Consider the following 16,683-nt stretch of genomic DNA (forward strand, 5'->3'; position numbering starts at 1 on the left):
TTAGTGGAGAATTTTGTCTTATATTTTTATCTTACATCACATGCAAAATGTTGTATAAGATTAATTATGGTAGTATACAAAATAAGGTAAAATGATTATGTGAATAATCATCCACTACACTTATTTTACACGGTCCACTTGACCATTTACGGGTCCATGTTGGTTCTTATATTTGTCGCACAAATCCGTGTAATTATTATTTTAAACCTCGTATCATGTTTAAATACTTCCATAATTAATTCGTCCAATTCACTCCGTAAATATACGTGTACCACTACACATATTATTTACGTACTAATATTAATCACATTAATCAATTAGTACAATTTTAGTAAAATAACAGTTAATTAACTAAAACCCGTCTCCAAAAACTTATTATTCAATTATCGCATAATTAAATAATAACTTCCGCTCCTCGAGTTCGCAACTCGAAATCTCTCTAAAAAATAATCGACTAACCTCTTAGTCTATAAATCAAGGGACTAAACAAATTGTATCTCATACAATTAATTAGTAATCAATTGGGGTTCGTTCCTTTAGGTGTGATCGAAAGGGGTCAGTTGATCACCGCCGTCTCACGACAATAACGTCAAACTCTAGTCAGCCAACCGTTATTGATTTACGTTAATCAACTGACGAGGATCAAATAATTAAATATCTGATGATATTCTATTAATGAGATTTATTATGTTAACGCACTATTGTGGAGGACACTAACTCCAACAATCTCCCACTTGTCCGGCAGAAGGTGTGCGCTACCAATTCTCTTGTCCGTTTTAATCTCCCACGCAATGCAAGGTGTCTTTCAGGTCGCACTTGCACATGAACACATCGCGAGTGGTTTTCTCGATCGGGAGTGTGACTACCTGACCGGAAAAATCTCTCACAGATTATTTCCGAGCGTGGCCACGCATTTGTAGTCATTAACTCCTCGAGTGGCCTTGAGATATAGTTACCCAACGTGGGTGGACAATTCCAGTATGCCCTATCTATCCTATTGCACAATACAGCTCACCATGACCTAGTAAATGCCCTTTTGGCCTCCTTTTACGGCACGACCTAGGACAAAAACCAAAGTCACTCGGAAACTGCACCTGCTCAGATAATAGTCTCCAGTCAAAAGAATCGACTCATTTGAACATCTTAGAGATCCCCGCCACGACCAGGCGTCTATAATAGAACTTAGGGATTCTCTAAATGCTTACTGATACGTGCCTATTGTATAGTCTTTTTAGCCTATTTCAGCACGTATTTCTATGCATTTTTATACTGTTTTTATGGTATTTTGCCCCGAATTGGCTACTTTGGTTCGTTTTGTCCATTTTGTAGAAATGAACGCGAAAGTAGTGGAATCGTACCCTTTTTCGTCCTTTTTGCATGCATTTAGAGGAGACGGGATTGTTCCAGAGTGAGATACTGCATTTGGAAGCGTCGTGGCACGCATTACGAGGCATTCGGTGGCGGACTTGAGCTGAAAAGAAGATGAAGCACTCGATCGAGCAGTTTTTCCACTCGATCGAGTGGTTTCTACACCCCAAGATGGTCGATCGAGCACTTTTGTACTCGGCCCTTAGCTTGCAGAAAGGCCATCTACTCGATCGAGTGACTTTCTGGTCGATCGAGTAGATTTGGCTGAGGATTTGGTCGATCGAGTGGTTTTAATCCACTCGATCGAGTGGTTTTGATGGTTATGGGCTTTAATCAGCCCGCGTGAGTGTTTATTTCGCTAAACTTATTTATTTTGCTATTTAAGCCTGCTTTACTAGGTTAATTATCATCATCTTTTATTTTATAAAACTCTCTACTGTTAAACCTTGCTACGTACATCATTCCTCTTCACTGTAACCTTGCTTTGGGATTGTTTTCACTCGGATTTTGTGTTCTTTACGCCGGATTCGCTTGGATTGTAATTCCTTTCTCCTTCTTAATAATAATTAATCATTTGTTTGCTTTTAATTGTTTGTTTACTTCGATTATCGTTCTGCCCTAATTTTCTTTTATGCAATTTATCGTTTATTTCATAATGTTTCTTTGAGAACTTAATTCTTTGTTAGTTTAATTAGTAATATGAGTAGCTAAACCCCTTTCATGTTGGGATTAGGGGATCTGCGGTAGAAATGTGACGATGTAGTAAATGAATTAGATGAATTAGTTGTGAGACACTGTCACCATAGCAATTTAATTGTATTTATTCGACTTAGTTGAGTGCACGCTTCTATGTCACCCTTTAATCTGGCTAAAATTAATCCTATATCGAAAGATTGGACTAAATAGGCCTGGTATGAACAGTAGACTACCCTAATGAGGATGAAAGTTAAGTTACTGGTAATTTAGGATAGAAAGAGGACCGAAAGGACCTTTCAACATCCGTCTCACATTAGTTTGTCTGAATCATTTACAGCTGAGTCACTGGACTACCGTAGTGAACCGAAATCCCGACATGTCCCTCTCTTCTTGATAGTTTAAACCGATTTTCCTGCTCTTATTGCTCTTACTTTTATTTCCCTTTCCTCTAAATCTCGTAGTTTAGAAATCAATTCAACAAACCCCCCAATTGTTACTTTAGAACTAGAATTAGACAGCTGATAATTACTTTACCTCCCTGTGGATTCGATACTCGACTGCCTCTACTACATTTTAGTTGAGACCGTTAGGTTTTATCTTTGATAGGGTTGCGATAGCCGTGTCAAATTTTGGCGCCGTTGCCGGGGAGGCAATTGTTTAAATTATTAGTGGTTTATTTTTAGTCTTTCTTTTAGTTTAAGGGGCATCCGTTCCTTAAACTATCCTTATATTCTATTTGTAGTTTCTTCTTATGCGCAGGTCACAGGGTGGTGAACTACTACCATTCAATCTTGAGATTGAGAGAACCTTGCGCGCAAAGAGGAGATTATTTCAAGACCAACAGTCAGAGGAAGAGCCTAGTTCTCATTCTAGCTTTTACGAGAACGAGCTTTTCGAGGAGGATCCACCTTGCTCTCCAGTTTCTACTTCATCAGTTTAAACCGTCACTTCTCCGGACTTTCCAGAAATGGCCGAAGAAGCAACTATTACCAGTCACTCTGAGCCGACAGCTGCGAATCTCTACAAAGGGTTCGAACTACCAGGGGAGGCAAGAAAATTCGAGCCAAAGCCTTCCTATATTAACTTGGTTGAGAGAAACCAATTCGGGGGAGCTGCAAATGAAGATGCAGCCAAGCATATGGAGATTTTTATCGATTATTGCTGCTCTATACCCCCGCCGACTGGTGTGACTCAGGATCAGATAAAAGAAACCATGTTTATTTTCTCACTCCGCGATGCTGCAAGGGAGTGGTATAGGGATCCGGACCGAGCCGCTCATGGGATAATCGATCGGAATTCCGGCTTTAGCATTTTACAGGAAGTACTTCTCTGCATCGAAGACTAATGCCATTAGAGCTCAGATCACGAGCTTTAAACAGGGACCTGATGAGAACTTTCATGAAGCATGGGTCCGTTTCAAGAAGCTGGTGCGAACCATTCCGCACCATGGTTTCAAAAAGTGGAGTTTATGCAATCAGTTCTATAACGGGCTGTATGACGATTAGAGGGCTATTTTGGATGCTGCAGCCAATGGCCGATTTGCTGAGAACATGGGAGAGACTAAGGGGTGGAAGATCATTGATGACTTAGCCACCCATAAAGCTGAGTATGGGAATTCAAGGGGAAATCAAAGGAGAGCTGCTGAATCTTCTTCTGTAGCTGCATTTGAAGCTCTCACGGCGAGGTTTGATAAGTATGAATTGGGAGGAGTTTCCAAAGGAGGGATGTATCAGGTGAATGCTGTGTCAGACGGTCCTTTCGTCTGTAGAAGATGTGGAGGAGAGGGACATGTTTCAGATCATTGTCCCAACTCCTATGAGTCTTGTGCTGCCTTTCAACATTACAGGCAGACAAACACTTATTACGAGCCGAACGTCCATCCCAATTTGAGGTGGAGTAGTCAAAATGTGCTCAATCCTACTCCTCCTCCGAACCAGCAGCAGCCGTATATTCCTCCACACAAGAATCAACAAGGCTTTCAGAAGCCTCCGTCTTTCAATCCTCTTAATCATGGTGCATCATCTTCCGGCGCGGTGAGTGAAATTGGTGAGCTTAAGTCCATGATGCAAGCCCTTACAAAGCAGTTTCAGCTGAGTGATCAACAAAGAAACTCAAGCGATCAACAGAAGGACGCGTCCATAAAGGCACTTGAGACTCAAGTTGCCCAACTAGCCGCGAATCAATCCTCGAGAAAGCAGGGCCATTTACCGACTCAAAATGAGAAGAATCCACATGAGACGGTAAATCTGATAGAATTGAGAAGCGGTCTTTCTTATGAGGGACCGAAAGTGTTGAAATCAGACCCGAGGAAGGCTAAAACTGATGGTGAACAGTGTTCTGACGAAGAAAATAAGGTCACGGCAAAGCAAGTGCTCGATCGACTGATTACAGGTGGTCGATCGAGCAGAACTGAAGGCGAAAGTGCTCGATCGAGTGGTTTTTCCACTCGATCGAGTGAACAGGAAGAGCAGACTGGTCGATCGAGTAGTTATTCTACTCGATCGAGTGAAGCAGAAAGTGGAGTTGGTCGATCGAGTGGGAATTTTACTCATCGACTGATTCTGAAGGAGAAACTGCTCGATCGAATGAGGAAATTGGTCGATCAAGTAGTATTGATGACGGGAAGCTTATTCGAGAGCCTGCTAGTGCTCGTTTAAGTGAGATATCACCGGAAAGACCTCTTTCGAGAGGTAAGAAGCGTCCAAATGATACAGAACTTGCACTGGAAGATACATTGGAAGCGAGAAACAAGGGACTTGAGATAACTATCACGAATCCCTTCCCGAGGCGGCTGCAGAATACTAAAGCTAATCAACAATTCGGCAAATTTGTCGAACTTCTGAAGAGCTTGGAAGTCACTGTGCCATTCACTGAATTGCTGACAAAGGTACCCTCTTATTTAAAGTTTATGATAGAAATTTTATCGCGTAAGAGGACTATTAATGATAGTGAGACAGTAGCTTTGACTGAGGTGGGGTCAGCCCTATTTCAAAACAAGTTACCCCCTAAACAATCAGACCCGGGTAGTTTTTCGATCCCTTGTCATCTCGGTATGCATTTGATTGATAACGCGCTATGCGATTTAGGCGCTAGCGTGAGTGTCTTACCGTTGTCTCTAGCTAAGAGATTCGGTTTGACAAAGCTGAGTTGCACCAACATGACTGTCCAGATGGCCGACCGTAGTTTATCACGGCCACTAGGTGTAGTAGAAGACGTACCTGTTCAGATCGGGAAGTTCTTTATTCCCGTTGATTTTGTTGTCTTAGCCATCTCCGAAGATGCACACACCCCTATCATTTTAGGGAGACCATTTTTGTCTACTGCCCGTGCAGTTATAGACGTCGGGGGGAAGACTTTGACTTTCCAGGTAGGGGATGAGGAGCTGATTTTTCATCAGTCCAAGTTCCGGAGAGCTCCCATGCAAGCCCAGCCTTGCAATGCTGTCTCTTCTATTGATCCTATTATTGACACTCCAGATGAAAATTTGGATAATTGTGCTGCTATTGTTAACCCTCCGCCTCAGACTGAGAGCAAAAAGGAGGAAAGTTCGTCTGTTTTCCTCGCTGCAAGTACAGATGAAAGCAATGAAGGAACTGTCAAAGGACATGGTGTAATTATTATCAATCAAATTGAAGATGATGACGCTAAAGCTGGTGATAAAGGAGCAAGGACGAGGAAAGTTCGCGCTTATGTGGATGTGAACTACTCTCCTCCTACCGTTTCAAGTGATAATTCATGCTCATGGAAGTTGAAGAGGATAGTCAATGTTGCTGAGATGACGTCCTCCAGTCAGGAGCCCTCCGAGGGGCTGCTGAAATTTGTTGGGAATTAAGCGGGGAAATGCCCCGTGTAACACTTTGTAATAGATAATTTTTGAATTTCTTTTGAATTTGTTTTATTGCGTATTAATTAGGACAATTAGTTTAGACAGTTTTTAGCATAGACGTAAGACTATAGACTGTTCTTATGCGTATTTGGTATTTTGGGAAATTTTTGCACGTGTTCTTATGCAGGTTTGGGGAAGTTTTACGCATTCCAAGGAAGAAATGACGAAATTAAAGAGCATTACGCGAGAAAAGAACTCGATCGAGTACTTCTTGTACTCGATCGAGTGCAAATATGGTCGATCGAGCACTCCTGCAGGTCGATCGAGTAAAGCAAAAAGGGAGACTTCACGATCGAGTAGAATTCTACTCGATCGAGCAACTGAAGCATAAAAGTGCTCGATCGAGTGGTTTAAAACCACTCGAGCGAGTGAAATGAACAGGACACAGGGAGTTTTTCGCCTTATACTCTATTGTTTTGTTCTAACTTTCATTTTCCCCTAAATTTTCGTCTAACAAACCCTAAATTGCGATTCAACTCTCCCAAATCCCCAATTGCTTGCCCAAATCACCAAATCCGCTTCCTACATTCCATTGTTTGCATATTAATCGTCAAAAGCCCCTTATTTTCCCTTTAATTTGTGTTCATTTTCTCGTTTTTAAGAGGGTTTTAGGGTTTGCGGTTTTAGCTCGAAAAATCGCCTATTGTTGCTTGTTTATTTGAAGATTAATTGCATTTGTAGGTCTTTTATCATCAAGTAAGTGTTTCTTCCTTCCTCTTGCATTTTAATTTCGATTAATTCTAATTTTATGAGGTGAAATTGAAAGAGGGGTTCGAAATCCCTGTTTAGTCGATTCTTTTCGACTTGATTGTGTTTGTTGCCCTTATCTTTCCTGCTTGATGATCATAATTCCCAATTCCTCGCTGTTATTTGTATTCTTTTCGAATTTCACATGATTTCTGTGATTGAGTTCAGGACAGTCGAATTTTTCGACTGTCACTTCGGGTTTGCTGCTGTAACTTGCCTAGTTAGCATCTTTGTTGCGATTTTGCTGCTGATCGTTAACTGAAATCGCACTCCCGTCGATGCCTAGATATGTTTTCACTGAACCTTTGTACAGAAACTGCGATTAGGGTTGTTTAAGTCGAATTTTTCGACTGTCATACGATTTATATGCTGCATTGCTTTGATTAACCTCAGTTGTTCTCACTTGATGCTATTGTTAACTACCACTCCCGTCCCCTATCGCCATTACATGCTGTAATTCGAATTTGTTTGAGGATTGTTGGGAATTCAATGCTGTAGAGTCGAATTTTTCGACTTTTAGGGGATTTATATGCTGCCACATGCTGGTTTTACATGCTGTTTTAGCCACGGTTAGCAGTACTTTACCTTCTACTAGTACCACTTCTAGCCCGTCCTCGAGTGAGACAGTGGCCCCTGCTGTTGCCACTGTCTCCACTTTAGTGACCACTACAACCCCTGTGTTCCTAGTTTCAGCTGCAGGGACGGTTTTTACTCCAGCTAGCTCAGCTGCTAGCACAGTTCAGGCTACCTCTTCCTCTACGGTCACCACCACAGCTAGCACTGCTGCTAGTTCCTCTTCAGCGGTGACCACAGTAGCCACTACCTCTGCACCACCCCCTGTTTTTACACCTGTGGCGGACTCGCCAGCAGTCGCAGCTGCCTTCAGAGCAGCCCTGGTTCCTCACACCGTCGCTTCACGAGCTTTTGCCTTGAGTTCCAGAGGCCGGGGTCGTAGACAGTCTCGAGCTACGCCAGCTCCTGTTACCTCTACTTCCGCTCCTAGCACTTCAAAAGCTGCTGCTTCTGCTTCAACTTCTACTTCTGGCACTGTTACGGTCCGAGGGGACACCTCCCTCGACCCTCACCCAGATTATCCGCAGGTATTATTCGTCAACGCTTTACACCGTACAAAATTTTATAACCTGCTTAAGTGTGTGCATGTACCTTCCCGATTTCTAGAGGAATAGGCGCTTACGAGACTCGGTATTTACGAGTCGGTTTGTGACTTATTACGGGCCACGGGGATGCCTGGCCTCATCACTATGAGAGGCCGTACCTTTTTAGAGCTGAGCCTCGAGTTTCTCAGCTCTTTTACCTTCTCCCCCGGGGCACACGAGACTGACCCCGAGAGCCTTTCAGTGTCCTTCCGGTTGTTTAACCGGACCTTTCCGATGACACTAGGGGAGTTTGGTAGGTTACTTGACCTTTCCTCTAGGGGCTTGACCGCTGCCTCGAGGAAGGTCTACCGTAAGCTTTGGCGGTGTCTGGCCCAGACCACTTTTCAGGAGCGAAAGCTCCATCAGGTCCACCTACCCCCTATCCGTGTTTTCCTTAGACTGATGGGGAGCACTATCTTCGGCCGAAAGGAGCCGAACAACATTACCAACAGCGAGCTCTCCATCCTGGGCGGTTACCTGAACGTCGACTGCGAGGGTCCCTTCACCCTCAACATTGCCTACTTGACCGCCCAGTACCTTCTGAGCCAGGGGAAGAAGGAGGCGGGGACCATTGCCTGCGGTGGCATAGCCACCATTCTTGCCCGTCGCCTTTTCCCCGTTTGGCCTCGTGACTTACAGTACCTCGCTGGAGAGAGGCTACTGAGTCTGGATGCCATGCTCTCTCAGCATTGGCTCACCCCAGACTACCAGACTTGGAAGATAGACGGCTCCTTGTCTGTTGACTTACCCTGTCGACTCTCCCCCATCTTGAGCCCTTGCCTACTGTTGCAAAGGGCCACCGTCTGTCACCACTACCTCTCCTTCACCTTCCACCCAGACCTACTCCTGATGCACCTGCCGCCAAGAAGCGGCGACTTGAGACTGGAGAGGGGTCCACACCTTCCGGGAGTACCCAGCTTTCCACGGCTACTCCCGATCCGACCCCTACTCCCACTACTACTACCACTCCTACTCCACCCCCCACTGACAAGACACAGACTGAGCCGGTTTTACCGGCTACTTTTAGACTACCTCCTCCCTTTGTGGCGCCCGCGGTCCTGGACCAAGGGGGCGCCGTTTACGGTTTGTTGTGTGAGATTGCAGAGCGTCAGGCTCGTATGGAGAGGGACATGGCTCTTGCCTTACACCCTCTGTACAAGTACCACTTGCGGCGACACAGACCAATCCCGGAGGGTTGGCCACACCCTTCCTTCTTCCGGTACCCACCTGAGGGGTACCCGGTTTCTGACGAGGAGGAAGAGGAGGACCCAGAGGTGGTAGTGGAGAGAGCTCGCGCTGAGGAGCGGAGGAGGAGAGAAGAGGAGAGAGACCTGGAGTACAGGGCGGAGGTTGGCCGTGAGAGCAGTGACGACGACGACGAGTAGCTACTGGTCTACTCACTTCCCCAGTTTTCTGGCTGGTTTGGGGAAGTTCGTATTTTGTATGTATCTCTTACTCTTTTATTTTGTCTCCTTTATTTTATGGTTTTTATTTTGCTGGTTGTATATTCCCGTTCCCCTGTATATATCTGCTGGTGTATGCTGGAGGACAATGAGGGCGTTGTCCGTTTTGGTTTGGGGAGGGTATTGCATCCTTTTGAGTCTGCATCAGCATCTGTTTTTGCATTCACGTTTACTTTTCAGCTTGCATTGTTCTTTATTTTCCATCAAAAATCCAAAAAATTAGAAAATTTCAAAAATTCAAAAATTTCACGTTTATTTTTGCATATAGGTTGAGTCGGAACGGTCGATTTCCGTGATGAAATTGCACTATAACTTGTCATTTTGCTTGAGCCTTGCACTTTTATTGATAGTTATTAGCTTTGTCATACGCATAGTCTACGAGTTTTTGTTCAAATATAGCTGACTGTTTAGACTTGACCTGATAAATTGGCAACCTACTTAAAAATTCTGAGATATTAGAGCCCATAACTGGTGACATTCATGACCAGTTCATTAGGAATTTTGAGTAGTACTCCTTGCATAGCATGTTCGTCTTTTTTTGCACATTTATAACATTCAATTTCTCGTCAAATGCACATATTCGGGTTTGTGGTTGGTGTCACATGTAGGGAGGTGCTTGCAAATTTCCCTTTCCCTTATATTTTTCACCCATCTAGCTCCACATTAGCCAAATTTGCCTTTTTGACCCATTAGCTACATTCCAAACTAAGCCTGCCCAGTCAAGCTAGTTAGTATGTTCTTTTGCGGTATATTTTCCATTGCAGTTTGGTCCGTGTTTCTTGTTTCGGAGTTGGTGTAAGTATTATGGAAGGAGGAAAAGAAAAGAAAAAGAGTATTGAAAAAAAAAAGAGAAAAAAAACGTGAAAGTGAAAAGAAAAAAAAAAGAAAAAAAAAATGAAATGAAAAAAAAAAAAAAAAGAGGCTGGAACGTGAACAGGAAAAGAAAGAAAGAAGAAAAAAAAGGTTGTTTGTTTCAGCTAGCTATTTCAGACGGTGTTAAAAAAGGGAAGTTTGTGACCGTCTGACTCCTCCGCTTTATTCCATATTTTTGAGGAGAGTGTGTTTGAGTTTAGTGAGTTGTGTGCCAAATGAAAGGCACTTGCATTCTATTTTTCAGTCAGTTGAGATTTGGATGGTTTCATTATGGTCCTGTTAGGAACTAGCTTGACGCTTTTACCTCCACATTTCCATAACATGTTTTGCCTTTTCTCACCTGAACCTCACTATTCCCAAACTATTTGTAAGCCCTCGGCTGTGACGGACATTATTGGTTGGAGTGTGTGCATTAGTACTTGAATTGTCTTTCATTTTTGTTGCATGCATGCTATGTAGGTCGCAGTTAGGTGAGTGACTGTCTCTTCTCTTCTCTTTTACATATAACATTCACCCTTTGCTTCATGAGAGAAGAGTGACCACGAGAGAGTCCGATTTTGTTGGTCTTGCAAGGTCGATAGGTCACTATATTTACGAATGACTTATAACTCGTTTGCATATTGACTGCTTAGCTTTAACTGTTAGTTTTTGTTGCATTAAATTGGTTCAAGTAGACAAGTTAAGCTAGCTCTGAGTTATCATTTCCGTTCCATTAGTTTAGTTTTGAGTTTACTCGATAACGAGTAAAGGTTCGGTTTGGGGAGATTTGATACGTGCCTATTGTATAGTCTTTTTAGCCTATTCCAGCGCGTATTTCTATGCATTTTCATACTGTTTTTATGGTATTTTGCCCCGAATTGGCTACTTTGGTTCGTTTTGTCCATTTTGTAGAAATGAACGCGAAAGTAGTGGAATCGTACCCTTTTTCGTCCTTTTTGCATGCATTTAGAGGAGACAGGATTGTTCTAGAGTGAGATACTATATTTGGAAGTGTCGTGGCACGCATTAAGAGGCATTCGGTGGCGGACTTGAGCTGAAAAGAAGATGAAGCACTCGGTCGAGCAGTTTTTCCACTCGATCGAGTGGTTTCTACACCCCAAGATGGTCGATCGAGCACTTTTGTACTCGACCCTTAGCTTGCAGAAAGGCCATCTACTCGATCGAGTGACTTTCTGGTCGATCGAGTAGATTTGGCTGAGGATTTGGTCGATTGAGTGGTTTTAATCCACTCGATCGAGTGGTTTTGATGGTTATGGGCTTTAATCAGCCCACGTGAGTGTTTATTTCGCTAAACTTAATTATTTTGCTATTTAAGCACGCTTTACTAGGTTAATTTTCATCATCTTTTATTTTATATAACTCTCTACTGTTAAACCTTGCTACGTACATCATTCCTCTTCACTGTAACCTTGCTTTGGGATTGTTTTCACTCGGATTTTGTGTTCTTTACGCCGCATTCGCTTGGATTGTAATTCCTTTCTCCTTCTTAATAATAATTAATCATTTGTTTGCTTTTAATTGTTTGTTTACTTCGATTATCCTTCTGCCCTAATTTTCTTTTATGCAATTTATCGCTTATTTCATAATGTTTACTGCTGAGAACTTAATTGCTGTTAGTTTAATTAGTAATATGAGTGGCTAAACCCCTTTCATGTTGGGATTAGGGGATCTGCGGTAGAAATGTGATGATGTAGTAAATGAATTAGATGAATTAGTTGTGAGACCATGTCCCCATAGCAATTTAATTGTATTTATTCGACTTAGTTGAGTGCACGCTTCTATGTCACCCTTTAATCTGGCTAAAATTAATCATAGATCGAAAGATTAGACTAAATAGGCCTGCTATGAACAGTAGACTACCTTAATGAGGATGAAAGTTAAGTTAGTGGTAATTTAGGATAGAAAGCGGACCGAAAGGACCTTTCAACATCCGTCTCACATTAGTTCGTCTGAATCATTTACAGCTGAGTCACTGGACTACCGTAGTGAACCGAAATCCCGACATGTCCCTCTCTTCTTGATAGTTTAAACCGATTTTCCTGCTCTTATTGCTCTTACTTTTATTTCTCTTTCCTCTAAATCTCGTAGTTTAGATATCAATTCAACAACCCCCCCCCCCCCCCCCAATTGTTACTTTAGGACTAGAATTAGACAGCTGATAATTACTTTACCTCCCTGTGGATTCGATACTCGACTGCCTCTGCTACATTTTAGTTGAGACCATTAGGTTTTATCTTTGATAGGGTTGCGATAGCCGTGTCAGTTACTGTCCGGCAAAGTGTCACACTCTCTGCCTATATAATCGACCAGTCATCGCATATCACCTTATGGTGTTGAACAACCATCAATCGACTTACAATCTAGTCACTCCGAGACGTCACCTCATTAAGTGACTAGGGACAAAATACAATGTTCATCTTATTCACTTGAATAGTGTTCAACATTGTCTCCACAACTTATTCAGATAAACAAGGTATTAAAATTTAGTCACACTAAATAAAAGATTCATAAAAGAATGAATACGAAAACAATGAATGTGATTATCATATATATAATAAAAGATACACTGTCCAATTAATACATATCCATAATCTAAAGAAAATATGGTACTCGTCTCAATCCCATAGCGACGACATGACCATCATGCTTAGCCTTTGATAAAGGCTTGGTTAAAGGATCAGCAATATTATCATCTGTCCCAACATTACAAATGTCAATTTCCTTCCTTTCCACATAATCTCTAATTACATGGTATTTCCTTTCAATGTGTCTAGATTTGTTACTAGACTTAGGCTCTTTTGCTTGAAAAATAGCTCCACTGTTATCACAATATAGAGTGATAGGATCTTTGGCGGAATGGACTACTCCTAGCCCCTCCATGAATTGCCTAATCCAAACAGCTTCCTTCGCAGCCTCAGACGCTGCAAGGTACTCAGCCTCAGTTATAGAATCCGCAGTAACGCTGTAACACCCCCATACTCCAAGTGCCTTACCAGGACCACTCAGGTATGAAGACATTACCATCTCGGTTACCCGAGGCAATGATAATCAAACAACAATAAAGAAACAATGTTTATTATAAATAATTTAGTGAATAGATACAATCCTCAAAACCAAACCAAAAGTACGATACATGATTTCAAACTGACTGTCTAACTGAAATGTAAATAAACTAAAGGCTACAGCGGAAGACTTCTATCATCATGTCGTGGCATCCCGGCCTATCCCAGACTCATCTCAATACCGCTCAATATCTCGCTCACCATCCCCGAATGGATCACCGCAGTTTACAAAACAACACCGGTCGACTAATCACACAATCAACATGTATAACAATAATGAGATAAATAGACAAACTTAAGCGTCACACACACACACACACACAACCAACCAATTCCCATCATCTCAATCCCGACGTCCACTTTGGACCCCGCCGATGGGGGACCGCAGCTGCGTACCCACCAAATCCCCGCTCCACATAGTGAGCGATAACCCTGTCCATTAATGTGCACATCCCCTTCCGTGGCGGGTTCCACGAAGGGCGAAACTAGGGCGTGAAGTCACTCCCGCAAGTGACCCCACTCAGCCGAGGACACGCCTCGCGAACCATCAACAGCAATCACAACCACAAACACAGTACAATCATTATATCAAACAACCAAATACAACACATCACCAATATCCCATTATGGGACTAATACTGAGTAGGAAATCCTACCTGGAAAGCACAACAATGACGGTATCAACAAAGTATCAAAAAGCCTCTTCTACGAACCCTTCTCCTATCATATAACACATAGAGGCTACACATCACATACTACACACAAAAACCCCCAATCTCTAAATTAGGGTTTAACCAAATCCAGGGAAAAACAATAAAAAGGGTACACAGATCTTACCCTCGACGCAAGGAACTCAACGATACGAATAACGACAAGAACTGAGCGTCTGAACTCCGGGAATTGCTAAGAATGCGATTAGGAAGATGAACTGGTTGCTTTCTCTCTTAAACAGGGATTTAGGTTTTGTAAAAGTGATTTAAAACAATGACGACGAAACTTAAATACCTTAATCGCATAATTAACAAAACCCGAGAAAACTCCTTGTAAAACCGGACACTCGATCGAGTACCCCCTTACTCGATCGAGTACCCCAGCTACTCGATCGAGTACCCAACAGGTCAGAAACTATTTTATTTCGCAACTTACCCTTACTCGACAGAGTAAGGCCTACTCGATAGAGTACCCCAAGACTTATAAATACGGAGTATTACAGTCTTCCCTCCTTAAAAGGAACTTCGTCCCGGAAGTTCAAACCACTACTAAACAAAGGTACTCCCACAACATTCCCGACTCAAAAGCCAAGCAAAATTTAACATAAAACATGATACTAACCCAACTCATCCCGACAAACATACCGACACTACATATAAAAGGTGTATAAAACTCTTAAAACTGCTCGCGATCATCTCCTACCCCCCTAAAAGAAACAAGGTTACGTCCCCGTAACCATACATACCTGATCAAAGAGGAAAGGGTAACGCTCTTTCATAGCTTCCTCTGGCTCCCATGTAGCTTCCTCGGTCTCGTGGTTAGACCAAAGGATTTTGAGCAAAACTGTCTCACCACCCCTAGTCTTTCTAACCTTTCGGTCTAGAATCTGTTTAGGCACCTCAAGATATGATAAGGACTCATCTAGCTCTAAGCTCTCTGCCTCTAACACATGTGACGGGTCACTCACATACTTCCGCACTTGCGATACATGAAACACATTATGCACTCTCTCTAACGCATTTGGTAAAGCCAGGCGATAAGCAACTTCCCAACTCGCTCTAAGATCTCATAAGGCCCTATAAACTTCGGACTTAGCTTGCCTTTCTTCCCAAATCTCATAACTCCGCGCATAGGAGAAACTTTCAAAAGAACCTTGTCCCCAACTTGAAACTCTATATCCCGGCGATGTAGATCCGCATAACTCTTTTTGTCGTCCGAGTCGCTCTCATCCTTTCCCCGATCATCTTAATCTGTTCCACCATCTCATGCACCATCTCTGGTCCTAAAACCATCGCCTCAAGATGTCGTCCCAAAAGATTGGACTCCTACATCTCCTCCCATACAAGGCCTCAAACGGTGCCATACCAATACCGGTGTGATAGTCGTTGTTGTAATAAAACTTTATCAAGTCCAACCTCCGCTCCCAGCCTACCACCAAAATCCATCACACAAGCTCGCAACATATCCTCAAGAGTCTTGATTGTTCTCTCGTCCGCCCGTCTGTCGCGGGATGAAATGCTGTACTCATCTTCAAAGTTGTTCCCAACGATTCCTGCAACTCTTTCCAAAACCTCGATATAAACCTCGCATCTCTGTCAAACACTATGTCCTTAGGAACTCCATGTAACTTAAGCACGTTCTTTCGATAGGCCATAGCCAACTGTGCCTTAGTCCATGTATCTTTCATTGGAACAAAGTGAGCTGACTTGGTCAGACGATCCACTATCACCCAAATCTTGTTGTTACCTTGTTGACTCTTAGGCAAACCCACAATGAAATCCATGGAAATGGATTCCCACTTCCACTCAGGCACCTCTAAAGACTGAATCTTACCTTGTGGTCGTCTCTGTTCCCCTTTAACTCTCTGGCATGTCAAACAACGGGACACAAACTCAGCTGTCTCTTTCTTCATCCCAGGCCACCAAAACGTTTTCTTCAAATCCTTGTATAGCTTGTCTCCACCTGGATGAACTGAATATGGTGTGCAATGCGCCTCTGTCATGATCGTCTTTTTCAACTCCTCATCATTAGGAACACACCACCTACCATCAAACCTCAAACTACCATCTGTATGAATAGAAAAGCGGGACACTGTCCCTTTCTCTACTCCAGCTCTCCACTCAACTATCTTAGGATCCAAAGCCTGTTTACCTCGAATATCATCGTAAAACTCAAGCTGTACTGTCATATCACCCATGGCATCTCCTTTCTGCATCATATGTATCCTAAAGCTCGCTACCTCATCCCTCAACCTCATCAAAGATAGAGCTGTACACAAGGAATGTACACTCTTCCTACTCAAAGCATCAGCAACAACATTGGCCTTCCCTTCATGGTAGATGATTTCCATGTCGTAATCGCCAAACAACTCCATCCACCTCCTCTATCTCATGTTCAACTCCTTCTGCGTGAAGATGTACTTAAGACTCTTGTGATCAGAAAATACCTTAAAGATTGCTCCATAAAGGTAATGTCTCCAAATCTTGAGAGCAAACACCACCGCACCCAACTCGGATCATGGGTAGGGTAATTCTCCTCATAAGGCTTCAAATCGCCTAGAAGCATAGGCAATCACTTTACCATTCGCATTAACACACATCCCACCCATTCTTCGAGGCATCCGTATAAACCTCCAAATTCTCGCTCCCTTCAGCAATGCTAGGACAGAGCGTGGTCAAACGCTCCTTTAATGTTTGGAACGCCGTCTCACAACTCTCATC

At 42.9% G+C, this 16,683-nt stretch overlaps 1 non-coding gene across 1 annotated transcript; it reads right to left on the reverse strand.

The window, feature by feature from the left end:
- Positions 1 to 3,410: 3,410 nt before the first annotated feature.
- Positions 3,411 to 3,517, reverse strand: LOC141625715 (small nucleolar RNA R71). Its single transcript, XR_012535482.1, has one exon. It is a non-coding gene; the product is annotated as a small nucleolar RNA R71 (small nucleolar RNA).
- Positions 3,518 to 16,683: the final 13,166 nt, after the last annotated feature.

This window comes from Silene latifolia, chromosome X (genome assembly GCF_048544455.1).
Source record: "Silene latifolia isolate original U9 population chromosome X, ASM4854445v1, whole genome shotgun sequence".
Classification (NCBI taxonomy): domain Eukaryota; kingdom Viridiplantae; phylum Streptophyta; class Magnoliopsida; order Caryophyllales; family Caryophyllaceae; genus Silene; species Silene latifolia.